We start from the raw sequence: 27,926 nt of genomic DNA, 5'->3' as shown, positions 1-27,926 counted from the left end.
CTTCTCAAATGTTTCCAAAAAATAGAAAAAGAAGAAAAACTTCCAAATTCATTCTAGGAGGACAGCATTACCCTGATACCAAAACCAGATAAAGACACTCGACCAAAATCACTGATGAACATAGGTGCAAAAATTCTAAATAAAATACTAGCAAACTGAATGTAATAATACATTTAAAAAATCATTTATTACAATCAAGTGGGATTTAGTACTTCATTTTGAGGGTGGCTCAGTATTCACAAATGAATCAATGTGATACATCACATCAATAAGAGAAAGGATAAGTACAATACGATCCTCTTATTAGATGCATAAAAAGCATTTGATAAGTACAGCATGAATTTATGATAAAAACCCTCAACAAAGGTTTAGAGGGAACATACCTCAACATAATAATGGACATCTATGAAAACCTCACAGTGAACATCATCCTTAATAGGGAAAAACTGAGAGCTTTCCCCTTAACGTTAGGAAAAAGACAAGGATGTCCACTCTCACTACTTTTACTCAACATAGTACTGGAAGTCCTAGCCACAGCTATAAGACAGGAAAAAGAAATAAAAGGCATCCAAATTGTAAGGAAGACATAAAACTTTCAGTATTTGCAGATGACATGATACTATATACAGAAATCTGGAAAGACTCCACCAAAAAACTGCTAGAACTGATAAACAAATTCAGTAAAATCATAGGACACAAAATAAACATACAGAAATCTATTGAATTTCTATACACCAATAATGAAGCAGCAGAAAGAGAAATTAAGAAAACAATCCTATTTACAACTGCACCAAAAATAATAAGATACTTAGGAACAAACCTAACCAAAGAGGGGAAAGACCTATACTCTGAAAACCATAAAACACTGATGAAAGAAATTGAAGATGACACAAAGAAATGGAAAGATATTCATGGATTGGAAGAACAAATATTGTTAAAATGTCTACACTACCCAAGGCACTCTGCATATTTAATGCAATCCTTATCAAAATACCAACAGCATTTTTCACCAAGCTAGAACAAACAATCCTAAAATTTGTACAGAACCCAAATAGCCAAAGCAACCTTGGTGGGGGTGAGGTAAGCAAAGCTGGAGGCATGACAATTCCAGACTGTAAGTCATATAACAAAGCTGTAGTAATAAAAACAGTAAGGTACTGGCACAACAATAAACACACAGATCAATAGAACAGAACAAAAAATCTGGGAATAAACCCATAATTATATGGTCAATTAATCTTAGACAAAGGAGGCAAGAATATCCAATGGGAAAAAGACAGTCTCTTCAACAATGGTGTTGGGAAAACTGGACAGCAACATGCAAAAGAATGAAATTGGACCACTTTCTTACACCATAACACAAAAATAAATCAAAATGGATTGAAGACCTAAATGTGAGACCTGAAGCCATAAAAATCCTAGAAGAGAACCCAACCAGTAATTTCTCTGACATCTGCTACAGTAACATCTTTCTAGATATGTTTCCTGAAGCATGGGGGAAAAAAGCAAAAATAAACAACTGGGATCACATCAAATTAAAATGCTTCTGCTCAGTGAAGAAAACAATCAACAAAAGTAAAAGGCAACCTATGGAATGGGAGAAGACATTTGCAAATGACATGTCCAATAAAAATATATAAAGAACTTATACAACTCAACGCCCCCAAAATAATTAAAATCCAATTAAAAAATGGGCAGAAGACATGAACAGATATTTCTCCAAAGGAAAGATACAGATGGCCAACAGACATATGAAAAGATGCTCACAATAACTTATCATCAGGGAAAGCAAATTAAAACTACAATGAACTACCACTTTGCACCTGTCAGAATAGCTAAAATCAACAATACAAGAAACAACAGGTGTTGGTCAGGATGTAGAGAAAAAGGAACGCTCATGTACTGTTGGTGGGAATGTAAACAGGTATAGCCAATGTGGAAAACAGTATGGATGTTCCTAAAAAAGTTGAAAATACAATTACTGTATGATCCAGCAATAGCACTACTGGGTATTTACCCAAAGAATACCAAAACACTAATTCCAAGGGATACATGCACCCTTATGTTTATAGCAGCATTATTTACAATAGCCAAGATATAGAAGGAGCCCAAGTGTCCATTGATTGATGAATGGAGAAAGAAGAGGTGGTAAATAAATAAATAAATGTTATTCAGCCATAAAAAAGAATGAAATCTTGCCATTTGGAACAACATGGATGGAGCTACAGAGTATAATGCTAGGCAAAATAATGCAAAGAAAGACAAATGCCGTATGATTTCACTCGGTGCAATTTAAGAGACCAAAGAAATAAGCAAAGGGAAAAAAATGAGAGCGAGACAGAGATAAAGCAAGAAACAGATTCTTAACAATGGAGAATGAACTGAGCTGATGGTTACCAGAGGGGAGGTGGGGGGGGGGGACGGATGAAATGGGTGATGGGGATTAAGGAGTACACTTGTCGTGATGAGCACCAGGTGATGTATGGAAGGGTTGAATCATTATATCATACACTCGAAACTAATATAACGCTGGGATTAAAATAAAAACTTAAAAAGAAAATTTATCAGTCAGTACTGAAGTCCTGGCTCAGAGTTGGGACTTTGAATCTCTAGTAGCACCGATCTTGGCTAATTCTCTCCATGAGAGTAGAAATTGTTGAGCGAGGCTCCAAACTGCAATCATCATCGTTTTACTGTGAATCTTGGGAGGAATGTGATAGAATAGATGGGTAGTGTGGTCTGGGCCACGTAGGGAAGGAAGGGAAGAGAGAAGGGCACTACCCAACAGGGGAAAGGTCAAAGTCAAAAGTGAAGAATCACAGAATGGTGGGAAGTGGGCTAGACTTTAAAACACAAAGTGATGTCTGTGCCCTACTCAATTTTAATATACAGCCAGGGTTGAAAATCACTGAAGCCAGAGAACAAATGTATCATATTGACCAAGTTAAGAGTCAGCATGCTGCTCAAATAGTGAGGCTTAGGTTGTTCCAAAGATTTATTTTCCTGAGGCAACAAGCTAAGCTTTAAATCAGGGGAATAAGCTCATATATGTATAAATGCCTATAGGAGTCTTCAAGTGTCATAATTAAACCAAAGCACCAAATGTAATGTTGGAGCCTGCAATACAAAATGAGGCAAAAGGCTTTCAGTTGAAGTGTTTCAGTTTCAAAGGTTACAGGAAAATTTCTCTTTTTTCAGTTTTTATACCTTTATTTGTGTTTGTATTAATGCCCATAGTGATGGGGTCCTAGACAGACTTGTTCAGGTGCACATAACACAAGCCCCTTGTCTGAGAACAGTCTTAAAAAGTGGGTGGATATAAAAGGTGGGGGTTATTTTTTCCTTCTTTCTTCCATAGTCCTTTGAAATCCACACCATATTTGGGTTGAAAGAGATGTTCTATATATTTTTCAGCAAGTGGTAGATCCTGTTTACTGAATAAATGCTAAATCAGCATGTGTCAGTTTAAACTACCTTATGCTGTCCCCTCAATTCAAATTGGATAATACAGATCTTTAAAAGTATACCTTTTAATGAAGTGTTATCATGCTGCTAAATTTTCTTCTACTGTATAGAAATTAAAAGCAACATTTCTCTGGCCTAGAGCTAACTTTTATGACTCCCTTGGTACTTTCTTTTTTATCTTGATTTTTTAAGATGTTCAAATAAGTGAGTTTTCTTTTTACTTGACACATTTTCACATATGTTGCCTTGATCTTCCACATCTTTTACCCATATGGGAGACTGCCTAAGAAATAAAGGATCTGTGTTTAATTATCTCATGGGGACAATTTAAAGGGAAATCCAGAGCTGCTTCTCTCTAGCTCTGCCTTAAAGAGGAATAAGAAGCAATGGTGAGTTTATAGCTTTTGGCTGTTGATAGAGATTTCTCAGAGTTCCCTCTGTGATAGTACTAATCCCACCTGTTCACTTGGGTACATCCCAAGCTCATTGATTCAGACCCTAATTTGTGAACATTCAGAGAGCGACTGGGCTGAAGTGGATGGTGTGTGTTTCACGAAGGTCACAGAGGTTTATTTAGAAAATTCGTAAAATATAAAGGAAGTAGAAAGTACAGCATTTGAATTGAGACAAACTAATTTTATGCAACTTTACACATTTAAAAATTATTTAATGTTTATATAATTTATGTTTAATAATCATAAAACTGATTTTAAAAAATCTGGAATCATACAATTGATACTTTATAGTTGCAACTGGATTGAGAGAACTCAAGAGAGTTACCTAAGATCATCTGTCCGGATGGTGGCAAAACCAAGGTTAGAAGGCAAGTTTGCAGACTCATGAATGCACCACCCTGCCTTCACATTTGTTTACCAAAAACAGGTCCTCAGGAAAGTCCAGTTGTTTTGTTCTTGAATGCAATAATACCTCTCATAAAACGCATTCTACAATCTAGAACTTTCCCCCAATTTCCCTTCCTGCTGTTCAGTCACATTAATAGGGTTTACTCTATTCTGCTGCAGTATCAGACATATAATTGTAAGAGGCTTTCCTATCCATGCAGGTAAATGAATCCCAAGAAATGAATAACAGGTTGATGTTCTCAGGAAAAATCTGTCTTCCATGTAGGCATTAATCAGGCCTTTTTCTGTTGTAAGTGACTGAAATTGATGTTTTTGGCTCCCATAACTGGAAAGGATACTGGGGCAGCACACAGGATTGAAGGAAAAATTCCAGAAACTAGGGACAGATATAGGTCCTCATATGTCATTTCTGCTTACGTTTGCTTGGCTTCATTGTGTAGATTGACTCCCACCAATATCTGGGAAGATGGCCACCAGTGGCTTGAGATTAACACTGAATTAGCAATACCACTGTATACAGTGGCTTCCAAATTTATTGCTGAATCTCAAAAAAAAAGTCTCTGATGAGTTCTTCTTAGGCCATAAATCTCATTGTGTCCAAAATGACACCAGAGTTGTCTAAGATATTGCAAGTTGGATCAGGAGTGAATACAAAAATGAAAGATGGGGCATGGAAAAACTTCACAGAGAGACAGTAACAACAACAACCAAACTCAACTGTATATAGTAGGAGCTATTGATTTGTGGAGCTGGAAGAAGGTTCACCTATTCCCCAGTCATTATTCCATTGACCTCCCTCTTTAATGGAGATATTTGCAAAAATTCAGATGCTCCATTCCCATTCCAGAGTGACTGAATCAGAATTTCTTAGGATAAAGCCCAGGAAGAGCTTATTATTGAAATAGCACCACAGGGGACTCTGCTACACCCTAGTTAAGAACTACTGTTTTAAGTCATTATCATCAGGAGTCTATTTTCTGGGGTGGATAACATATTAAGCATTCATCAGCCATTAATATCTTATCATGATTAGTTCAACACATTAGCCTAATTCATTTAGCTGGATTTCAAAAGCATGAGATGCAGGATGAATACAATTTGATGAAGAAAAGAGGAATTTGGGTTGGCACTAATGGGGCCTGGTCAGCGGGGGATGGTGGTGTACAGAGGTGGGATGTGGCATTACAGGGGGGCCCTGTGTAGTTATGAATGATCTTAAGCTCATATTCCATTTTCTGACCACATTCTATTATTCCAACTCTCTCACATCCTCATTCTTTACAACTTGTCTTCAGTCTTAAACTTCCAGTTCATGATTTCTCTCTGTCTCTTTCTCCCTTTCTTTCTCTTTTCCCCTAAATTCATAGTGGCCTCAATCTCTCCCCTACCAGCCTGGAGTATAGAGCTGTTTCACCTATTTTGTAACCTCATCCTTCTCGGGCTCACAGCCCACCAGACCTCAGCCCTAGTTCGGTGCTATATTTTGCTCTATTCCCTCGTTGTTTTGCCACCTGTTGAGGAAACTACAGTGACACCCCAAAATTTTGATTTATTATGCTACCTCGTTATCCTGTTATCATAAGGGACTAGGTAGGCCATACCTGTCCTGTCCTCATCCAGCCACCCTTTCAACATTCAGGCCCATCATATCGCTCCCTCCCTATTTTGCTGAGAAAATTGGGGCCATCCAGCCCACTGACTGAAACATCAAATTTCTCTGAATCCAGACGTGGACACTTACTTATCTCTTTCTCTTTATTCTCAGAGAATGACACATTCTTCTTCTAGTTCATAGTAGCATCTCTACGTGCTCCTGTCCAACAGAACTCTTCCGTGGGACCTGTTTTCTGTCTCCACATTCCTTCTCTTTCTCTTTGTGAGGTACTTGCTGTGTGCTTACTGCTTACACATTGGACCTAGTTAAGAATATATTCATGGTGAACTCATCTCTTCCTTTCAGATAATTATCTTGGATGATCATATATTTTTAAATTTTTAGCCCACCAATTTCAGACTGATGATTCCAAAATATTTCCAGCCTTAGCTCCCTTCTAGACAGTCTCTTGGATGTTCCATAGGCATGTCTATCTTAACATATCCAGAACTGACTGTATCATCTTTTCTACCAAAGCTGTATCTCTTTTTATATTCTCAACCCCAGCTAATTATACCACATCCTCTCAGGAATTCAAGTTCTTAGGAAACTTCAAGCTACCCAGTGTACCTCTGCTCACCTCAATCTCTATATCTAATTGATTATGAAGTCTCACTGATATTAACACTTAAATATATCTCTAACTTCTTTCTTTCTCTCTGACCTGCTGAAACCACATTACTGGTTCAGACCTTCATCATTCTTTGCTTGGACAACTGAAGTAACACTACAGTTATTCTCTCTGCTGCTATAAATTGATCCTCTATTTTTCAGCCAGAGTAGTGTACCTAAGAGATAATTCTGCTTTTGACGCTTTCTGTTTAAAATTTTATTTTATTTTTATTTTTTAAATTTTTTTTTAATGTTTTTATTTATTTTTGAGACAGAGAGAGACAGAGTATGAGCAGGGGAGGGGCAGAGAGAGAGGGAGACACAGAATCTGAAGCAGGCTCCAGGCTCTGAGCTGTCAGCACAGAGCCCGACGCAGGGCTCGAACCCACGGACCGTGAGATCATGACCTGAGCCAAAGTCAGACGCTTAACTGACTGAGCCACCCAGGCGCCCCTCTGTTTAAAATTTTACAGTGATTGACATCACCCACCGAATCATCATCTTGTTCCTTATTATGACATAAAAGATCTCCCATGATCTACTAGTCACTAGCCAGACATGTATCACGTTTTATATGTAAGTAACATAGAATTGATAGCAGTTCTCTCTGTACCCTGGTTAGCCTCTGTGCCTTGATCAGGTGATTCTCTTTTCCTGGAATTCCTTTCCCCTTGTTTGCTGGACCGATTGCTACTCATCCTTTAAGACTTGGCAGGAATCATCTTTTCCAGAAAAACTTGGTTAGCCCTCCAGGTTAGGAGAAGTGCCCCACTTTTGTAGTATCTCTCCTGTTAGATTGTAAGCTTATCAGGACGAGGATCACTTCTTTAACCTCTATTCACATTCTTATTCAGTAGCACAGATGACAAGCTTATAATAAATATCTGTGGTACTGATCTGAGGATAACTTGGTGAGACAATCCCAATAGGAAGTAGTAAGAAGAAAGAAGTCAAAAACTCCCTTTGCTTATTTTACAATTTTGTTTATAGTAGAGCATATATTTCGTGGGTGGAAGGAAGGATGGAGGGGAGAGGGCATTATTATCACTGTAGATGACAGTTGTGGGTAAAGATACAGACTTTAGTAGAGAGCAAAAATCAGAAAAGAAAAATCAGGATCTGGAGAAGGGGGATGACAGAGGTAGAAAGAACTTATATCATACAGTCCCCTTCTTCTAATCCTCTTGACTTTACTGGTTTTCAAGGCTTTTGGCCACTTGTTCCTGCCCAGTAGTTTCTTCAGCAAACTCGTAAGAGCTCCAACCAAATTTCTGGAGCTTCAACCTGACAGCACTTTGCATCATGTTCCTACCACTTCTTCTTTTCCTTATCCTTCTCCCTCTCCTTCTCCTTCTTCTTCTCCCTCTTCCTTTCCATCTCCTTCTCCTTCTCCTTTCTCCCTCTCCCTCTTTCCTTCCTTCTACCTCTCCCTCTCCTTCTTCTTTTTAAAGTAGCCTTCATGACCAGCACAGAGCTCAATGCTCTGTGAACTCACAACCCTGAGGTCAAGACCTGAGCTGAGATCAAGCTGAGATCAACTGACTGAGCCACCCAGTTGTCCCAGTATGTACCATATTACTTCTTATCCCCCACCCTCAAGCTTTGCTTTTGAATGTGAGATGTGAGATGCCCCCATGCATCAAAGATTCATGATTGCCCCATGGGTAAAGGACCCACACATGTGCAGCCCTGGAAGATTGGGAGCAATTGTTGCATGGAGCAAGTCTTTGACCAACTGGTTATGGGAGCTGGAAGATAAATTTTTACCCCCTACTTCCTACAGATGAATTGTTTGAAAATGAAACTATTCATGCAGCCCTTTCAAGGACACCCCCAGGAGACTGAATAATCAATCATGCTAAATACCAAGTGGCGGTCTGCTTACTAACACTCTCTGCATAGGCTCTCTTTTTCTCTGCCTTTCTCCCTCTTTCCCTCATCTTGTTTCCCTTGCATTGTACTCCTTAACACAGTAACATGTAATTTTTTACTTATTTTATTATTATTGTTTTAATCCTAGCCTCTGCTCTCTGGGGGACCCAGGATAAGCCAGTTGGTACCCTGTGTGGCCCTTGAAAATACACCCTAAGGATAGCATTTTGGAAACTCTTAGTTTGGAATCAGCTCTAAGAGATCCAGAGGATACGAATAAATTACACGAAGAGGTGGCTCAATCTACCTTGGCATCCACTTTTAAAGGGCTAATACGTGTCCTTCAACTCACACATATAGCATCATGGTGGGAGTAGTAGGGTTTCTTACAATCAGTTGAATGTGTTGGGGTTGGCTTACAGCTCATTGATAGGTCAGTATAATATATTGATACTAGTATAAATTGGACTAGTGCTATATTTTAGACCCATTCAAACATAGCCCCAAAAGACAATGATGAAGTTAAATATGCTCACTGTGCAAAACTTCTGGCAGTATATTTAGCTATTCCCATTGTAGTGAGAGAGAAGTGGTCTAAGTTATGTGTATATATATATATATATATATATATATATATATATGGACCCTTGTGAATGGTGAACAAAGTGATTGGTTGTTCAGAGACTTAGAAGAAAAACATTGGAAGATCAGGGACAAAGTAGTGTGGGGAAGATATATGTGGGTGGGCATCTGTGAGGTGGCACAAACCATACAGGTCTTTGTGTCTCATGGTAATGCTCAAGGGAGAACATCGACTGAATTAGAGGATTTTAAAAACTAGGGGGTAGGATGACTCATTCTGTGCTTGTCACCCAGCCTTTCCATCTTTGGCAGCCCTAGTGCAGGTGTAGTAGGCCCATGAACAGTGTGGTCATTGTGCCAAGGATGGAGGTTAAACATAAGTCCAACAGAATGGTCACCTCCTGTCACTTTATTGAGCATAAGTGAAATCCAGAATGGGAGGTGGGGAATGATCAGTCATGGCTTCAAGACCAAGTGCAAGAATGGGGTTGTAGTTCCTTCACCCACCTTCTAGCTTCTCGTTCTTCTTAGAGACTAGGACTTGCTGCCACCTTGAAGGAGACTCTGAGACTGGCTGTATGTCCCCTCTCGGGGCATCTTGTTCTTACAGCAATGAAGCCCAAATTATAACAGGGGAGCCAATACAAGGCAAGGGGATGGATAAGTCTGATAGACTCATCTATCTCTGGGGCCTTAGGCCACTGGCTCTGGCCTGGCCACTGCTGTATAACCAGCCAGATATCTGCTTGGATTCTGGTCAGTTTCCTACAGATTGCACCCAAGAACAGCTTTTGTCATTGAACCAAGCATTCCTGCCATCATGCCCTGGGCCTTCTATTTTTATAAGAACTGAAGCAAGAGAGGCCTTGAAACTTGCTCACTGCCACCCTTGTGCAACTCAGATGTATGGGGCAGTTATCCCATGAAGTGAAACTTGATCAGTGAGAGACAGGAGCTGGCAGATAACATCTTCCTTTCTCTTTCCGCAGACACATGGTCTGAAGTTAGACGTGTTCACATGGCTCCTTGGACATCAGTCCTACAAGATCAAGCAACCAGTGACACTCAATACCAAAGTGGCCAGCTTGGTAATGATAACCTACCCTATACTGGGTCTCACATCTCCCTCTTATTCCCCCTTTCCCCTTAATCCCACTTTCCTGGGGATTTGTACTCTCTAACAAAATACTACACATAAGCTTTTGCCTCAGGCTTTGCTTTCTGGGAAGCCTAGCCAAGGCTGAACTGAAATAAAAATGCAGAGATTTGAAGTAGAGTGAGTTTGTACAAAGGATCTAGAAGCAGATGCGTGGCAGGGCAGTGCGGGAGGGGGAGATGTGCCTGGTAAGTGGGAGAGGGACCTTTTTTCTTCTTGACTGTTTTCCAATTCAAGACGTTTTGAAATATTGGCATGAGGATTTATAATATTATTAAAAAGACATTAGGGAGAGTGGAAAGTAAGATTGTGAGACATGTAAAGAAGGAGATTATTTCATTTGGGCTTTTTTTCTGACATTAACACCTGGCCTGGCGCCTACCCCTCCAGAGACACTCATCTGCAGGCTTGTTCCATTTCTTGGAAAACTTGGCCTTGACTGTTCTCAGAAGACACTTTATGCAGTGCACTGTAGTGTCCCTCTACTGTTTGATTAGGTTTTAATGAGCGATTGTGTTGGAGCCTCAAAATGGCCCGCCATAAGCCTCTTTGTTTACCCCTGTTACGTATATGGAAGCCCAGGATAGGTGGGTGGAGATGGCTAAGTATGGGATGCTATGGGATCTGTGCCAATTTGCCAAATGGAATTTTTTGGGGAGGTATGCCTTTTAAAAACTCCTGTTTGAAAGCAGGTGTGGTATGTAATTTTTAAAGGGCATATGATTTCCCTTTCAAATATGAACTATTGGGGTTTTATTGTCAATGTACACAATAAAACGTATCATAAACAGCCTCACAGCAAAACATGTTAATCTTCCCGAAGTGTCCCACTGACATCTACTTTCCTTTTCTTCCCTTTTGAATTTTTACATGACCCTAGAGTGGCTCTGTTACTAATAGGAACGAATGGCTGAATGCACACTAAAAGCATGGGGCGATGCCAGGCTGTGGGTTACCATTTAACACTCTTTCAGATAGTAGCACAGCGTGAAATACTAATTCATTACATCTACAATACCATATCCATTAGTGCTTTCTCATCCTGGAATTTAAATAGTCCAAAGCTCAGAGAGTCACTAAAGAGAGTAATTAATACAATAGCACAATTCTCCATGGTTCAGGTGATATGATGGACTGACTTACCTGTCACAAATAAATATTATAGGAGACAGTCTCCTTCCGTTTTACATTTTTAATCGTCCTCCTCCTTCCCCAGGGTCTACCATTCTTTTTCCAGCTGGATTTTATATTTTTGCCTGGTGAAGATACACTGACCCTCCGTTCCCGTGCTCATGCCTCATTCTATTTAAAATAGCTCCATGGTTTCAATAGCTGCACCATTGCAACAAGTACGTACAAAAGGGACATGGTTTATATACTTCAGTTTCACCTGCCATCATCTACCTGAAGGGGAGCAGAATTGGTCACCCCAAAACATGCCTCTTTGGCATAAGGATTATTTGGAGTTGGTTGTTTTTAAGACACAGCACACACGGGGAAAGCTCTAAAAACCAAGTATATGTTACAGTAACCAAGCATACGCCTTTTCGTAAAAGCGTTTAGATTTACAAGGGAAATCTCCATTTGGAAGACTGTCTCCCTCTGTGTACTAGGAAGGGAAGGAGGGCTAAGTCTCTAGAAACTTCTCAATTGACAAGGCAACGATTTAGATCTCTATATTACTCTCGTTACTAGTTACTTCCTGGTAACCTCCTGGTGAGCGGCCTGGCCACTGCAACATCTGTCTTTTGTTTCTAGCTAAAAATGGAGTTTAAGGTGACGGCTTGGACCATTTTGAAGAGCTCCTCAGTTTTCCTGGGTCTCTCCCATGTATACAGGAGGTATGCACGTTATTAAACCTCTGTTTGTTTTTCTCCTGTTCATCAGTCTTTTTATTACAGAGGAGTCTCAGCCGAGGACCTAGAAGGGTAGAGGGAAAATTATTTTTCCTCCCCTACGATCCTCTTCATCTTCTTTCGTATTCAGGGTACAGACTCCTTATAAAAGAGCTATTCAGTTCTAAGACCCTTTGGAGATAGTTTTCTTGACCTAGGAAGCCTGCCAGTTCGTGTGAGCTGAGGGGCCTCCTTTTCATAATCACAAACTCAGACTCTTTGAGATCTAATTTCTATGCCCATTACCAAATACATCTCATAAACAACTTCACAAGGCTCACTACAAGGGATATGGCTGCTTTTGTGCAGAGTAAGTGGGGGGTTAAGAAGCTTTTGCAAACAGTTGGAACTGCTCAAATGATTTATTTGCACAGGAAAGAAGCAGGTGCCCCATTAATACAAGTTTGGCCAGCATTTTTAAATGTACCAACACACCTTCCCATGCATTATCTCATTAGATTCCCACAGCTACTCTCTGAGTTCAACAGGGTGAGTACCATCAGGTATATTTTTTTAAAGAGTGAAGCTCAGAGACATTAAGAAGAGATTTCATATAAAAAATCTTGGATTAAATCTAGGACTTCTAACATGAAGTTCTAATTTGTAATCTGAAGTTCTAATACTAACTAGAAATGACATCTCTAAAAACATGGCTGTTTTTCAAATCTTTCTTTGCTTTATCGTTATGGAATTGTTTGTTTGAGAGGGTAAGTGGTTGTACTCATGTAAAAGCCCACCGGGGTAGGGTGTGTATCTTATATAGGCTGTGAACCCTTATGAGATATTCCCCCTCCAAAGCTAGAGTTTAAGCTTTCCCAGAACATTCCAGAATGTTGTCTCTGTTCCCGAGCACTTGTTTGAATGCTACTGACATGCAAACATCTAGCTTGGGTGACTCTTTTTCCAGGACTCCGAGGGTCTCTGTAGGTACAATCTGTTCTCTCTTTTTTTCTCTTATACCAATTCTCAGTTGAACTTCCTAATCAATATCTATATCTCTTCACTTCTAAGTGCTTCATATTACTTCCATCTGACTTCTGCCAGCATGATTCACAATTAAATGCCGTTACAAGCACTGACTTTTGTATTGCTCAACTCAACAAACACTGCCCAGTCACTCCTTAAATGCACCACAGGGTATACCCATCTGCCTCTTCTTGAAGCATTCTCCTTCTACTTCCATGGTGCCTCAATCTCACACTTTGCCTCCCACCTCCTTGGTCATTCCTTTGTCCTTGTTGGATCATCCTTCTCTACCCAACCTCTAATGTTGAAATGCCTCAAGGCTCAGTTTTAGAGTTTCTCCCTTGTTCCCAATTTCAGGCTGTCTCATCAGTTCCAGTGGCTCCATTTAACATCTATATGCTCAGAATTTTCAATTTATATCACCATTCAGATACCTTTTGTATTAGAGTTCTCCAGAGGCACAGAACTGAAAGGATATATGTGTATGCACGTGTGTGTGCGTGCACACACACACACACACACACACACAGGAAGAAATGTATTATAAGTAATTGGCTCATGTGACTATGGAGGCTGAGAAGGCCACATCAGCCATTGGGAAGCTGGAACGCAAGAGAAGCAATGTTCAAGTGTTCCAGTTCAAGTGTGAAGCCTAAAAACCAGGAGAGTTAATGATGTACATTCTAGTCTGAAAGCCAACAGGCTCCAGGGCCAAGAAGATTTGATGTTTTGGTTCTACAGTCCAAAGTCAGGAAAAAGACTGAGATCCAGTTCAAACCATCAGGCAGGAGGAATTCCTCTTCTGCATGGGAGGGTCAGCCTGTTTGTTCTAATCAGACTTTCCACAAACTAGATGAGGCCTGTTCAGATTGGAGAAGGCAATCTGATTGACTCAATTTACTGATTCACATGTTAATCTCAACCACAAGACGTCCCTACTGACACACTCAGAGTAACGTTTGAGCAACTATCTGGGTGACCCAAGGCCCAGTCAGTTCAACACATAAAATTAACCATCACAACTTTTCTGACTACCTAATTACCAGGTCTACTTTGATTTCACATAGGTACCTGTAATTTAACCTGTCAAAAAATTAACACATAGGCTTTTTCTTCAAATTTATTCCTTCAAATATTCCTAAAAACTATCAAGTGACACCTTCATCCATTCAACCACTTATGTCAAAACCCAGGAGCCACATTCCATACCCTTTCCCCCACATTCCCCCAAAAGCATCAATTTTAGTTCTCAGATATTTGTTGCAGCTTTCTAGTTTTTCCATTTCTATTGTTACTTAATTCAGGTGTCATAATATGTTGTAAGAATTATCGGCCAAAATGATGATCAGCAGGCTTCTAAACTCCCACCACCCAAATCCATACTCCATAAAGCACCAAGTGATCATTTAAAATACCCATTAAATCATGTTACCACCCAGCTTAAAATTCTTCTATGGCTTCCCAGTGCCCGTATGATAAATCCAAACTCCTTAACAAGCCCTACAAAGCCTTGCATGATGTGACCTTTGCCAACATCATTAGCCTTATCTTGTCGATCTTTTTCATTCACTGTGCCCTGCTGAGAGGTTTTTTTTTTTTTTTTTCAGTTCCTCCCACACAGAGCGTTCTTTTCCTCCTCGACAATATTACAGATACTGTTCTTTCTGCCAGAAACACTCTTGGCCTTTTACTGCCTTTGCCTGGACAAGTTCTGTACAGCCTTCGGGACTCAGCTTGCATGTCACTTCCCCTGGGAAATCTTCCTGAGGCCCCTGATTAGGTGTACATGTGCTTAAAGCACCTTGTGCTTCTCCATTATGGCTCTAATCAGAGGTACCCTTAATTCTACTGCTTTTGTAATTACTTTTAATGCCCATCTCCCATACCAGACTGTAAGTTTTATCCATCTGAATTATTTGCATCTTGTGACTTATGCAGGGCGCACACAAGGTATGAGTCATTTAATGAATAAATGAATAATGATTTCGTGAGTAAATGAATAGATGAACCAATGAAATGATGGGCTCTCCTAATACAATCAGATACCAAACCAAGTGACAGTAGCACAATCTCTCCCCATTCAAGCGTCAGTCTAGATCATGTGGAGAATCCAAAGGGCAAAAGCAGAGATCTCCCAGCATCCCCCCGTCCTCAGACATAAAGAGGAGGACTGTGGGAGGAGGTAAAGAGGAGGTCTGGATGGATGTACCAGGGCAGAAAGAGTAAGAGTAGGAACAGTCTTATTACTGTGATAAAATGATAAAAACCTGGCTATTTTAGCTACTACTTCTACTCGGAAAAGCACTCTCTTTTCAAGAATATAATTTATCTTCTCTGTGGTTTTCCAAAGGCATATACAGCCAGGAAAAACCTGGCATCCCATACTGATACTAATTTTTGGTGAGAAGGGGAAGATAAACATTCAGATTTCTAAAGCCACTGGAAGGACTTTCCGTGACAAAGGTGATTCTCCTGTGCAGGGCTGGGGCCACGTGGCTCACCTTGGGGGTGAGGCCCTGTGTGAGTCGTGGTTGGCTGCTAACTGAGGTCACTGAGTTCAGCTAATATTCACCCACTTTACGTGGCATGGGTGTGTGAGGCTTGGCTTCTCCATCTATGTGGCCCTATTTCATCTTGACTTCATGCCGTATTATTCTTTGAGATTCAGCTTCGATGATGAAATCTGTATGTTGTGCTCAGGCTCAGAGATGGCTGGCAAGAACAGTGTTAGGAAGCAGTCAAGGATTGGATGTCTCACATCACCATGAAGCAAGGATCCACGTCAACTAAGGAGAACCCCAGCCTTTGACAAGGTTAAAAACATTCAGAGGACTGTGTGACAGTTAGGAGATAGAAAAAGCTCTCCGAGAAGCTTTGCTCAAAGAGGCAGCTTTAATCAAAAGACAAATGAATTTACAGGACACATGGCATTGATCTTAGGGAAACTGAGTGACACATATGTTGGGGGAATAAGAAATGCACAAAATAGGGCTCCTGGGTGGCTCAGTCAGTTGAGCATCTGACTTCGGCTCAGGTCATGATCTCACAGCTCTGTAAGTTCGAGCCCCGCGTCAGGCTCTGTGCCGACGGCTCGGAGCCTGAAGCCTGCTTCGGATTCTGGGTCTCCCTCTCTCTCTGCCCCTAACCCACTCACATTCTGTCTCTGTCTCTCTCAAAAATAAATAAACATTAAAAAAAAAATTAAAAAAAGAGAGATGCATAAAATAAAGGAAAACAAAAAGAGAGGCACTCATTTTGGACCAGGTGGCTGATTTCCTTCCACATTATCAAGACACTCAAGTCTGTCAATATGCAATGGATGCTTGCACTATAATTTTTTGTTTACCACCATGCAACGTCTGAACTATCTTTTTCCATTAAGGCACTGAGGTCAATGATACAGATAATTAACCAACTGATTTAGTGCATTAATTTTCCTGGAAGTTCTAGCAAGAGTCTCACTCTCCAGCCTTGAGCTTCCTACTCCACACAGACACAGGGACAAGGGCTGGCTCCATATGGAACACTGAGGTGATCCACGGCTGAAGTGCTGTCCAGCAGCATCGTCTGTCTACTTAAATGATGATGAATGCTATCTTTGTTCCAGGCAGGAAGATGTCATTACGCCAGCTCATACTGCTGACCTCCCAGGGCTTCCCACTAAGTGTTGCCAAAGGGTTGTGGTGCTGATAATTCCTTACAGCGCTCAGAAGAGAATAAAGCAGAGAGGTAAACCTGATGAAAATTGGATAAAGAACCTAAGGTGAATTGAAGCTTAATATACCAAACAGCACAGAGCATGGCTGGTTTCTTTTCCTACCTCTTGTTTTCCCTTTCACAATCGTAGGCAGTGCTCCAGCTGTCATTTCTGCCCTCTCAAAGCATTCTTCAGTCACTCATATCCAGTCTTGCACTTCACCTATCAATAAAAGGAACTTGAAATCTTTCAACACAGAGATATTATTTCTGCTTCAACTGATTTCAGGATGCCACAGTTCACAATGAAAATGTGCAGATTGCTGATAGCTCTGTCAATATCATTCAGCGGCTAACAACACTTTATTTGTGGTACCTGTAGATAGAGTGCAGGCATCCGAACCCATCAATAAATGGAAAGAAAGTCCTGGGGCTCAGAACAATTTGGTTTTACAAGGGGCCTAGTTTACAAACTTCGCTTCTTCATTACTGAAGAATTCCTTACAAGTTTTAAAGGATGGAAAACGTAACCATCTTTTAACAACTTCAATGGTAAGATAATAAGGGCGAGAACTCTACCTTCTAGTTCTCTCTACACTCCTTTCACTCTATGCAGAGAGGAGTATTTACTATAACGTATTATGGTTTTGTGTCATAGGTGTATATTCAATTCCTTCGAACTATGTATTTAACAACAAGCTTATTCTTATGCTTTTTTTATTCTTATGTTTTTTAGAAGATAGTTCATAGTCAATTTCATTGGTATTTTTAGTATTTGGCTGTTGAATGTCTTTTCATGCTTCTTAATCATTTCTTTTCCTTTTTCATCCACTTGCCTATTTGGTTTTATGGCCTTTCAAATACACAGGTACCCACATACATATCTGCATGTGTATTTGTTGTCATTGTTGAATTTAATGAATTCATAGTTTTTTTTTTTTATTACAGATGCTGACCTTTTGTCTAGTGACTAGCAGAACTATTGATCTTTTTAAAATGTTATTATTTATCTTTGAGAGAGAGAGAGAGAGAGAGCATGCACACAAGTGGGGGAGGTGCAGAGAGAGAGAGGGAGATAGAGGGTCCAGAGTGGGCTGTGTGTTGACAGAAGAGAGCCCAATGTGGGGCTCGAACCCGTGAACCACAAGATCATGACCTGAGTTGAAGTCTGACACTTAATTGACGGAACCACCTAGGCACCCCAGCAAAACTATTGATTCTTTAAGTCAATCTGATTTATAGGTTCTTGATATTCATGCTGTTCTAGGATGATGATTCTTAGAAAATTACCAATCATGAATGAATCTTAGGAAAGTGGTAGTTCAAGAAAAGAAAAAAATGAAAGGATCAATAAAGGTATCATTATTACCACCGGTTAATGTAATTGAATCAATACCACTGAGCCATTGAAAGTTAACAAATCATAGAGAGATATTCAATAGAAATCTACTTCCTTTGAGATTGGTACCTTTTTCACTGATGTTCAGTGAAAAATGACTCAACAATTATAAAACAAACCTATGTGATATTATATGGATTTTATAAATCAAGATTTAATATAATATTACTTTAGGAGAAGTCAAAATAAATTTTCTAGCTGAAAACTATGAGGGCACTATTATTTTCAGGAGGAAAAAAAAGCCTCTACCCCGAATACAATGACTCCATCCCAAATGTCTCATAATGGGTCTATTAGATATTAGCTTATGAGCAGAGGTATTTTCTTATTGTATTCCTTATGAGTGAAATGATGAAAACAAAATTTCCTTACTACCAAACTCTATCATGGCAATAGTGAGATAACTACCATCAGCAGTAATCAGTGAGCTAAATTTTCTTAAATAAGCCAAATTTTCTTAAATACTTTTATTTTTTTTTCAACGTTTACTTATTTTTGGGACAGAGAGAGACAGAGCATGAATGGGGGAGGGGCAGAGAGAGAGGGAGACACAGAATCGGAAACAGGCTCCAGGCTCCGAGCCATCAGCCCAGAGCCCGACGCGGGACTCGAACTCACGGACCGCGAGATCGTGACCTGGCTGAAGTCGGACGCTTAACCGACTGCGCCACCCAGGCGCCCCTTAAATACTTTTAAATATAGACTGAGCATCTTCGAAAGACCTTCTGCATCAGAATATTAAATGACCTGAGAAGTATAGCTTTCTTTTCCAAAAGAAACTACATAAAAGTGGAAAGAAACAGCATCAGTATTATTTGGTGAATGACCAGGTTTCTGGCACTATTTTAGGAATGCAGGATACAGAGAAAAAAATTATTCTTGATGTTATATGAAAGGGACTCTTCCTAAGTAAATATTTACCAGCTCTCCCCAATAATATATCTGTAAAATTATTGTGGGAAATAGACTCTTTGTCCAGGGAGCATTTTATATTTAACTGAGCCAACACTCATTGATACTGAACAACAGAGAGATGAGCATTAGAGCCTTTGGTTCTACTGGGGAAGAAAGGTTTCTTTGAAAAGTTGTCATAGTGGTTGTTGTCGGTTGCCTACCTAGCATCATTTCTCTCATTTCTTTTTCCCCAAAGAACCCCAGATTTGTTGGAGTACCTTCTTCCTTTCCAGACTCAGGTGTCTGAGGTGAGTCGAAACCCACCCACGGCTCCAAGAGTGAGTGTGACTGGTCTGGTTAAGTTTGTAGGAGGGGCCACGTGATGGAATTTGGCACAATGGCTCATGGACATCACATGCAGGACCATCTTAGGAGAGCTCTTTCCTGCTGTCCTGGGAAAGGTTCCAAAAACGTCTCCTTTTCTTTTCCCTTCAGCCAATTTGTCCTGTGCATTGGGTGTAGAACTATTGCTCTATCTCAAGACCAGTCAGAGGAGAAAGCTAGCAGACACAAGAAGGTAGAACCCAATGAATTGCAGGAAAGTGAGGCCGTGCCAGGAGATTAAGGCAAATCATGATGCCTATCCTACCTCCGGATTTCCAGTGATTTAAGCCAATTAATTCCCTTATCGTCGCAGCCAATTTGAATTGTGTTTTCTGTTACTTTCACCCAGAGTCATCTTAAATAATACCTATTATTACTTGAATAATTGGACAATTAGTAACTAGGAAGAGGGTGCAATAGAAGATCAACATGAATACGGACGAAATCCATGCTCCAAGTTCATGTTATCTGCTGAAAATGATCAGTAGTTGGATTAATTACCTGCTAATTGCCTCCTAATTCTTCATATGTCCTAATATGAAGATTTTTATGACATTTTGAGATTTTATACCTCTATTTTATCGCTTCTGATTTTTTTTTTTCATTTCTGTTGTAAGTTTTCATCCTAGTATTGGTCTTTTGTATACATGACCTTGAAATAAATTTAAAGTGACTGGTTAATGTCATTTCTGAACCCAGAGAAGATGGTCTGTGTTCACAGGAAGCAAATAATCTATTTAGGGAAAGAAATCATCTAAGTTTTAAAACACCGTAGTAACTAACGCGACACATGAAGTAAAGTCTTATTGGGAACTGATTGAAGCAGATGGTTTGTGGTTCAGAAACTCAGGACGGCATAATTTAAGGCTTTGGGAACCAGCAGAGGCTTGGGAATGACAGAGACACTCGTGTGGGGCTTCAAAGACAAGTGGAATTCGAATCTGCAAACAGGGCTTGTGCTGGAATGTGGCAGGAGACTATGTTTGGCAAGATGGTTGAAGGGTAAGAAAAGAAGCCACAGAATCTGGACTTAAACCCATGAGCAACAAAAATAGACCTGAGACCAGGCGCTCCTATATCGTCAAATTCTGAGACGGCAGAGTTCTCTGTGAAGCCACTGCCTTGTGATTATGCGTACTCGTGTTTCTCTCTTGAAGCGGGTCTGGTGTCTTCAGTTTTCCTCTAGGACCTTAAAGAAACATGAGTAAGAGTACTGCCTCATCACTGAAATGGTTAATTTAAAATGTTTTTCAAGTTAGATGTTAAAAAGAAAGTACAAATCTCCAAACAACCTTTATTTATATTTACTTCTAATAAGAGCTATAAAACATGTCTCAACAGGCAGCAATTTAATTACATCCATGCATTTGATCCGGAGAACATCCTGTTTACAATAAACCCTTACCTATAAATGTACATTGAAAACACAAATTAAGCAACCGCGTTAAGCAGTGTGGTCTGTTTCCTAGATGCCGTAAGTTTTGCTCTGGAATTGTTTCTATGACCTCAGGGAGGTACAGTCCATTACGTTAACTTTACTTTAAATTTGGGAAGTCAGAGGCATGGGACCATGTCCCCAAGGTAGGGATATCACAAAGAATTTATAATTTCAAAAGTCAACCGCTCATCCTAGGAGTCTTTCCAAAAGACTTGCGAATTTCTTTATATAAGAAAGAAAAATGCTATTCTTGTTCAGCTGCCCAGGAATAAAAGCTATAATCAGTCACGTGGTGTGCTTTCCAATCGTTGGCCACATTTCATTTTGGGGAGTGGGCTCGCTTTTCAGAAGGCGCTGTTTGTTAGCAAATTCCCATAACATTACCAGGGTGTTTTACTACCTCTAAGTGGATAGGATTGGAAGAAATGGTGGAGACATTTGGAACTCTGTGGTAAAATGTTTATTTTTGTGTGAATTACTCTTTCTGTTGTAGAATCGCATAGCACCCACCTACCCTCACCCCCCCCCCCGCCCACGGATAGGTAAAAACCCACCCACTCTCCTGGCCTTTGCTTATGTGTGCAAACGTACACACACAGAGCTTTGGAAATTAGAATCCTTTTTTTAGTAAAGAATTTTAAAAAGTGTGACCCTTTATTAATAAAAGAACATAAACCTCCTACGATATTGGCTTTAAATTTTATTTCACGTTGTGACACAATATATAAACCCACTAAATACACACTAACTGAAACAAACATTTCACTAAGCCATACTTGCCTTTTTAATATGAGATGCACTCAGAATTTTTTTATCGTAATAGTATCTTTCGTTGAAAAATAAACAAGGGGGGGCACCTGGGTGGCTCAGTCTGTTGAGCGTCCGACTTCAGCTCAGGTCACGATCTCACGGTTCGTGAGTTCAAGCCCCGCATCAGGCTCTGGGCTGATGGCTCAGAGCCTGAGCCTGCTTCCGATTCTGTGTCTCCTTCTCTCTCTGCCCCTCCCCCATTCATGCTCTGTCTCTCTCTGTCTCAAAAAGAAACATTAAAAAAAAAATTAAAAAAAAAAGAAAAATAAACAAGGGAAGGTTATAACCCATAACACTGATTTCATGTCACTCGCTAATGGGCCACATCAGTTGAAAATCACTGGCTTTAGGTACATGATGTAATGTTTGTGGACAATTCTAACATATGTAAACATATTCACATATTGGTTTGTGAATATGTGAACTAGGATTCTCCTGAGTCAGGGATTACCACTAGAATAATTCTGAGACTCGGTATTTCATTTTTTCCCCTCATTTTTTAAGGTTTATTTATTTATTTTGAGAGACAGAAACAGCACACCAGCAGGGGAGGGGCAGAGGGAGAGAGAGAGACAGAGAGACAGAGGGACAGAATCCCAAGCAGGCTCTGTGCTGTTAGCACAAAGCCCAATGTGGGGGCTCGGACCCATGAAGTGTGAGATCATGACTTGAGCCAAAATCAAGAGCCAGATACTTAATAGTGATACTGACTGAGCCACCCAGGAGCCCCTCAATATTTCATTTTTAATGCCATCATGGTAGAAATATTTGTGCTGCCAACACTTTTTCCCCTTGGGTAATATCAGTAAATTATATAGCCTAAATTCTTTTAGATGTCCAGAAATCTCTTGAAACATAAAGAAATACCAAAGCAGCTCACTCCTGCCACGCCATATTTCTAGAACCAACTTTATTTAAGACCTCTTGCTGTGCACATGTTCCTTGTGACATGTTCGAGTGCAAAGAATATTCCACAATGTGATGAATAGATTAGCAATTGTTGATAGTGCCAGGAAACCTTCGGAGAGTATCCATGGGCTGGATTACAGGACAGACTGACTCTCTCCCACGAGGAGTACAAGCCAAGTGGGACCAGGATTTGGACTTGATGCGTGCCCTGTTGTAAATGCCGGAAAACACTTCTCTGCACCCGCTTGTGTGTTTTTAGGTAGCACATCAGTAGGTTAGGTAAAACCTCACCTTCATCAATTCAGTGACCTAAGCAGGTCATAATTCGTTGTTACACGCACATCTTTTTGCAGAAAGGTTATTGGCCTATTCGGCTTGGGAATGCATTTTAAACTTTGTAATCAAACAACAGGGGGTCAGACGTGTTTGGCAACAAATGAATACATTAGTGTTGGAAACCACACTGGAGCATTTAACTTCTCAAAGGATTTTTTAAAAATTTCCACTCACAAACTGGAAATATGATATATTTCACAAATACACTTAAGTCAAACTCATTAAAGCAGAATAGTAAGCTTATTGTTTCCAAAACCAATACAAGATTTGTGCTAATTCATCTCTGTTTTCACCTTACTCCTCTGGGAGCAGGGGGTAATAACTAATAAAGCTTAGTCATGAAATCTACAGCCCCAAGGCGAGGTGATCTGACTGATCAATGTTAAGATGGAGTACAATGCTTTGCCTCATCAGCATGAAGCTCTCTCTATTCAAAGGAACCTTGGAAGAAAAAAAGGCAAAAGGCACCATCTGGATGGAATTACAAAGTGGCTGATGTGTATAATGGCTTTGTTGATGGTGGTCCATTTTGCCCCGAAGGAGTAACATTATAATTCTGTTCCTCTCCGAGGCAAACTTAATTCTGCCTCAGAAGTGGATCAATAGCTGATTTGGGATTTTGTTCTTGTACTTTTCAGAACGTTGACTCTCCTCTACCTCCAGACAAGAGTGCGCTAACCTTGCTTTCTAAAGCAAACACCCTCATGAACACAGCAGACAGTCACTCCATTTGATGCAATTGTTTGTAAGGCGGTGGTGATACTTAGTTTTAAACAAAAGGATAGGGGGAGGGGCTACCCGAAGATCTGATTTATAAACAGACCCCCAAACCAAGATTACGGAAAGATTTGCCACAAGACCGACCCTCCGGTATTTCTCAGAGAAGGAGATATTGTTAGCACAATGGGATCTTAAGCCTACTGGGTTCTATTTAAGAGCATAAGGAATATTCAGGGATTTCTAGACATCTCTAAAACATTTTGAAATCCTGAAACAATTATTTTGAGAAGTGACGTTTGTTATTTTTGTAGGTCTTTATATCTGCTTTAACAAAGGGATTTGGATTTTACAGATGCTAGTATCTAAATTGGAATAAGAATGGAACAGATTTGGTGACTCTGGGGACCTCACTATCCGCACCCATGGCAACTACATCTGAACGGTGTCTCCCACTTCAGTTCAAGGACGACTTTACCAGCTGAGCTTTAATTAATGATAAATCAACAGACAGGTGACAACCATTATATTCTTTCACCTTATCACTGGGGCTAGAGTTAGTGACAAAGTTTTAATTAAATTTTAACTTTATCTTACTTAATTAACGTTATATGAAGACGGAACACACATACATGGGCACATACATATTTGCATGGATGTTTTTGTTTAGTAATTAAAGTTTCCCAATGTCTGATTTTATACCAGAGGGTTGAAAGGGAAAGAAATAGTATTTAACCCAAATTAATCCAGTATAAATATAACATTCTGCAATTGTCATTCTCAAACGTAAAATACTTGAATGTTTGATAAACGTGCATAAATGTTAGTTAACAATAACAATTTTCCTGGTCTTGTTTGCCCGCCTTTGTTCAGAGTATCTCTCCACACTCTTGCACATTTTTCCCACAAGCCTGTCCATGTGATACACTGGCGATAAATAATAAACATACTGATCTTTTCAGCCACTTAAGAGAAAGTAACGGCCCTGGTTTTCATGGATCCATTTTATACATTTAACTTAGGGGCAGGGGCCATGTCTACATGTCCTTCCTAATTCCCCAACCCTCCTATCAGGCCGCCTTTTCTTGTAGGGAATTGCCCCCATCTTTAATTTAGAACTGTAGGGGAGGCTCATTATAAGACATTTACAAATACTTAAAAGCAGAGAGAAAATATGAAAGTCGCTTTAAATCATGTCACCTATTGATAGCCATAATTTATATTATTTACTAACTTCCTTTGTCTTTTTTTTTAAATGCATATATTACTTTCATTCTAAAGAAAACTAGGATCATCCTATCAATATGCCCTAGTGGCCTATTTTTCACTTAGAGATTTTAAATATTAGGTCACGTCATTAAATATTCCTCAAAACTATTATTTGCAATGACCGCTTAACATTCGTTTAGGTGAATATATCCTATTTAACCTTTTCTTCTGTGTTAGACATGTAGATTGTATCAATATCTTGCTATTATAAATAAATGGTAATAATCTTTGCGCACTAATTAAAAATTTTTTAAAATGTTTGTTTGTTTTTGAGAAAGACAGAGAGAGGGAGAGAGGGCGTGAGTGGGGAGGGGCAGAGAGAAGCAGGCTCCAGGCTCCGAGCTGTCAGCACAGAGCCCGTCGTGGGGCTCAAGCCCACAAACCCCGAGGTCATGACCTGAGCCGAAGTCAGACGCCTAACCGACTGAGTCACCCAGGTGCCCCTGCACACCGACTATTAGTAAACATTGTTGACTGATTCCGGTCCTTTGGGGGCCATTTAATCCACAGTTTGATGGATAGTACATGAAGCTGTAATGCATTTCCTTCTTTGGGAGCACTGAGTAACTGTCAGCTTGTCAGGATGTGTCTCATGTCTCATGGCAGCGGAAGGCAACGTGCCCTCTGTAAGGAAGCCAGCCCTCAGAGCAGCTGCAAGCTGATTTTATATCCAGCCCAAACTTCCCAAAAGATCCAGAATCACTTACCTTCTTTCATAATAGAACAGTGCATGGCACAGAGTAGATAGGCACCAAATCCTTGTAAACAGAATATCCAAGAATCTGTTGGACATTTCGCTTGCTTATCTTACAGGTGCTTCAAACTTAACAATGTCCATATGCTGAACTCTTAATAACTGCCATGAATCTCTCATAAACCAAACATAACACCCTTTGTGTGTCTCTCTCTCTCCCTCTTCCCCATCTCAGCAAACTGGGCCATGATTCACACGTTTTGTCCAACCAGAAAGCTGGGAATCATCCTCGACCTGCTTGTCTCCCTCACCCCGTGCAGGAAGTGCTGTCGCTTTCTCTACAGAATCGTCACTTCCAACCCATCTTCTGTCCATCGCTGCAGCCACTAAGTACCCTGGCCCAAGCTACTGCCAGCTCATGGTGAGCCCTTCTCTCCGGTCGTCCCACCTCCACCATTGACCTCTTTCATACTGACATTTTTTAAAAATTCATTTGCAGCCTTTTGCACTGAGCATTTTATTTTATTTTTATATTCTTAAAATAAATATTTATCCACTTTTGAGAGAGAGGGCATGAGCAGGGGAGGGACAGAGAGAGAGAGAGAGAGAGAGAGAGACAGAGAGACAGAGAGAGAGACAGAGGATCCAAGCGGGCTCTCTGCTGACAGCAAGTGACAGCCCAGTGTGGGGCTTGAACTCACGAACCAGGAGATCATGACCTGAGCTGAAGTCAGACACTCAACCGACTGAGCCACTGAGGCACCCCTGCACCAAACATTTTCATAAAATACAAAGTCAGACTCCTTTTAAGGGTTAACAAGTCACTGCCTGATTTGTCCCCTGACACAGGTCCTCTTGTAGGCTCTGTGACGATTCCGATGTTTGTCGTCCTCAGGGAATCCACGTACACTGTCCCTTTCTGTTCTGGATCTGTCTCCCCCTTCCCTGGGGCCCTTCACAAAGCTGTATTCTTCTTATACTTCAGGTCTGGACATATCCCACCTTCCACAACACCCATCACTCTCTATCAATGTGCCTTTCTTATTTTCTTCACTGCACTGACCATGATTTATAAATACACTTATTTTTGGTTTTCCTTTGTCTCTCTCACTAGATGAAAGCCACAGAAAAGCAAGGGCCATACCATCTATTTTGTTTATAGGGTTTGATTCAATGCCTAGCACAGTGCGTGGCACATAGTGGACCCTTCAGGGGTAGTTGCAGGGATAGACATGACTACAGGATCCATCACTCCGGGGTGGTTTGGGGATAACTTAGAACAGTCTCCATCTATAGGCCCACCAGGCTCCCAAAGGATGGATCTTCTCCTAGTTGGGCAACACCAGCAACTACTTTAGCTTATTTTTCCAAAGCTCCCTGAAAGAATCCTATCCTTGAAAAAAAATCTAGATCATCGTTTTGTAAGTTCAACAAATGGTTTCTAAGCTCTTTCTGCAAGGTGCATTGTATTCTCTGGTGGTGTGGCACTCCGATGCCATCCAGCTGTCCCTTAGACAGGAACGTAACTTGTCTCCTACTTTTTGTCTCATACTTGTCTTACATTTCTCACTGTGCACCTGGCCCTACTGCGGAGCCAAGGTTAGGCTCACAATCCTACTAAGGGACATGGCTAGGTGGTGACAGGGCAGTTATCCACTTTGCTGCGCTTGAGATATTGAAATCATTATTATAATCATTTAGTAATATAATTATTAATGTTTATTAAGAACAGCAACTCTAAAACCAACATCATATGATCCAAATTGCCAGTTTTGAGGCCTAAGAGATTTAGTAACAGGTTTAAGAAAATCAAGGAACCACCTCACAGAGATTGCTGGTCTCTGTTCAGTGCTCAGCACAGAGATGGTGGAAGGAGAGTGAGGATTCTCTCTTACAACATGCATCGGAGGGGCGCCTGGGTGGCTCAGTTACTTAAGGGTCCTACTGTGGCTCAGCTCATGATCACAAGGTTCGTGAGTTCGAGCCCTGCGTCTGGGCTCTGTGCTGACAGCTCAGAGCCTGGAGCCTCCTTTGGATTCTGTGTCTCGCTCTCTCTCTGCCCCTCCCAACTCGTGCTCTGCCTCTCTCTGTGTCTCAAAAATAAATAAACACCAAAAAACAAAAACAGAAAACAATACACATTGGAATTTATTTATGGGGTCTAGCCTCATTCAGAAGCTAAAGTTAAAATAATTCACCTCAAAAAGTTTTGATTTAGAACTCTATCAGATGGCTAATCAATCCCAAATCTAGGTCTCTTTTTTGGCTGAGCCTCATTTGACACAGCCTCTTTCCAAGAGGCTGCCAGCACTAGT

General features: G+C 40.4%; 1 protein-coding gene across 2 annotated transcripts in view; it reads right to left on the bottom strand.

Annotated features, from left to right (window-relative positions):
* Positions 1–27,926, bottom strand: part of CELF2 (CUGBP Elav-like family member 2) — an 840,819-nt gene that overhangs the window by 551,993 nt on the left and 260,900 nt on the right. Inside the window, exon 1 of one of the 2 annotated variants that reach the window (XM_011283568.4) lies at positions 20,496–20,517. The exons of the other annotated variant lie outside the window; for it this stretch is intronic. The gene's annotated coding sequence lies outside the window, so the exon portion shown is untranslated. Of the gene's footprint in view, positions 1–20,495; positions 20,518–27,926 lie in introns of those variants that run through there. 2 annotated transcript variants of the gene reach the window in all.

The sequence above is a fragment of the Felis catus genome, chromosome B4 (genome assembly GCF_018350175.1).
Source record: "Felis catus isolate Fca126 chromosome B4, F.catus_Fca126_mat1.0, whole genome shotgun sequence".
Taxonomy (NCBI): Eukaryota; Metazoa; Chordata; class Mammalia; order Carnivora; family Felidae; genus Felis; species Felis catus.
Note: the sequence above shows the minus strand (reverse complement) of the source record. Positions and strands in the feature narration are given on the sequence as shown.